This window comes from Sinocyclocheilus grahami, unplaced genomic scaffold (genome assembly GCF_001515645.1).
Source record: "Sinocyclocheilus grahami isolate Dianchi unplaced genomic scaffold, SAMN03320097.WGS_v1.1 scaffold2825.1, whole genome shotgun sequence".
Lineage (NCBI taxonomy): Eukaryota > Metazoa > Chordata > Actinopteri > Cypriniformes > Cyprinidae > Sinocyclocheilus > Sinocyclocheilus grahami.
In genome coordinates this window covers 17,214-19,745 of record NW_015508001.1, presented here as the reverse complement: position 1 = coordinate 19,745, position 2,532 = coordinate 17,214, and the positions used below count along the sequence as shown (strand labels likewise).

Below are 2,532 nucleotides of genomic sequence, written 5' to 3'. Positions count from 1 at the left end.
CTGAGGAAACTGGACTGACGTCTAAATACTGAGAGTCCTACAATAAAACACACAGACAGTCACATATGAGTATGAGACATTACTGCCGTCACATCACATCAGCAGCTCCATTTCAGAAAAAACACAGTATATTCATATTACAGCCAGAGATATGAATGAACAACTGATCATAGATTAATAACAGTGAATGATCAACAACTCTCTCTTCATCATTTACACCCTGAGACAGTGGAAGAGATGAAAATATTCATATATTCATAGATCATCACAGAATTAAACAGTTTAAAGTACAGAGACTTAAGTGGAGCTGACTTATTATTACCGTATATTCAATTACACACATATGAGGCATGTTGCTAAACTTTGGCCATTTTAAAATATTTAAATAATAAGATACTCACAATGGTATATTGTCTCCAGTTTATAACGTGGATCATCTTTCAGATCAGAGAGTAACTTCACTCCTGATTTTCCTAGATTATTCACAGACAGATACAGTTCTCTCAGGTGTGAGGGGTTTGATCTCAGAGCTGAAGCCAGAGCAGCACAACCTTCATCTGTGACGCCACAATCCCTCAACCTGTAGAGAACAATGACAGAATGTGAATTGTAGTTGAAGTGTCTGTAGTTTGTTACTGACTCTGGTCTCAGAGCAGGAGAGGAGATATAATGACAAGCACTGCCACAAACTGCTGCTGATAGAATGAGATTTATGCATGTTGATGCTCAATGGTTCAATGGAACGATTAACCGATTGCACTCTTAACCATGCTTTAAATCGTCACGGTTAATTAATCGCAAAGGTTCCGCAACACAGTGTGTATCTGTTCACGGAACACCGTGTTCACGGAACGGAACTGTTGCAACTTGTGCAAAATGAAATCAACGTTTGGTGCACCAATTTAAAGTTCCGACTTCCGAGCTTATCAGAGACACGGAGGCTACTACACTGTAAGAATTACAGAACCTCAGACACTTTGATCTTCTAAGACAGACAATACACACACAGTGCATTAACATACAGACATCTGTTTCCACATCTCACTGAGAGAAAATGTGGGAAAACGTCTCTCACATATGCATCAGTTCCGAAACTCAGATACTTTGATCTCCTGAGAAACAGACAACACAAACTTACACGGCCAACTTGGAGAAACCCCACAGAGTGGCGGTGCAGGAAACGCCTCTCTCACATATGCATCCGTGCCTTTTCATCTCCCCCCTCCACTTTATTCACTCAGAATGGTAGAACATAATGTTCTATATGAATGCAAATAAGATTTACAGTCATGTTTGGTTTCATTTGAATAGTTTCAGGGCGAGTGGTACAATGGTCTTAATCTTACAAAAGTAGACTAAAAGATAATACAGATCCTAAGAGTTAAGAGATACTTTGATTACTGTAGAGGGTCATTCCATGCTAATTATTTTCTGTTCCCATTAAGGTGTAGACCACCCTGGTCTGGGACCTGGGTTAAATGTAAATGTAAATGTTTTAATCTTGGTTTTGTATTTAAAGGATTGCAGCAAAAGGATCAGGGCGATTCTGTAGTCAGAGAGCCCGTAGTATGGAGTGTCTCCACACACTCTGTACTATGTATTTTTCCAAAAGGATCAGGACGATTCAGTAGTCAGAGAGCCCGTAGTATTAAGTGTGTCCACACACTTCACACTATGTATTTTTCTAAAAGGTCAGGTATGCATTTTACTCTTAGATTCGTCTTTGAGAATTTGATGTCTTGTATTGATTTGATATCTATGTATTATATGTATTAGATAATTGGCATAATACATATTTACCTGACTGATTAATAAATTGTTACATTTGATGTATTCGGACTTACTCTGAAATTATTTCCTCAAGTAGATTAAGTGAATGCGTATCCGCAAATCTGCGACCAGGGTTACGTACATACTAGATCTCAGGTTTAGATGAAGCATGGGGTGCATCAGGTGAGATCATGGGTTTCTGACTAACCGCTTGACCTTAGTTTAAGTTGTACTCAGTTACGTTAACCATGTATATGATTTCAGAGTTAATTAAGTTGTACGTAGTTATACTAACTATTGGGGTCTAGACAAGGGGTTCTAGAAGAACTGCTGATTAATGCTTGGAGTGTTAATTAAGTTGTACGTAGTTATACTAACTATCGGGGTCTAGACAAGGGGTTCTAGAAGAACTGCTGATTAATGCTTGAGTATTACATGGGTAACTGTAGGGGGCTAAACAGACCTACTATTTAAAACATATTAAATAGTATTAGCCACGAACCTCTGAATAAGGATCAAACTGGCGAGTTTAAGCGACGTAGATTCCTAATGAACGAGTAAATATAAGTAAAGAGTTAACTAGAATAATCAAATGTCCGAATAATTAGAGACCGACAAACAACCAATTTGCCTTTCAACCTAAATTCGAGGTCATACTAAAATGGAGTCAGATTAGATAATAAAATGGAGTCAGATTTGAGTTAAATCTAAATTGAATAACTCTGCGCGCTGAAAAGACCGAACACGCAAGTAACCTCCATC

At 38.2% G+C, this 2,532-nt stretch overlaps 1 long non-coding RNA gene across 1 annotated transcript in view; it reads left to right on the top strand.

Moving 5' to 3' along the window:
• The window catches only part of LOC107575699 (uncharacterized), a 10,016-nt gene that overhangs the window by 2,817 nt on the left and 4,667 nt on the right, over positions 1-2,532 (top strand). The gene's annotated exons all lie outside the window — the stretch shown is intronic.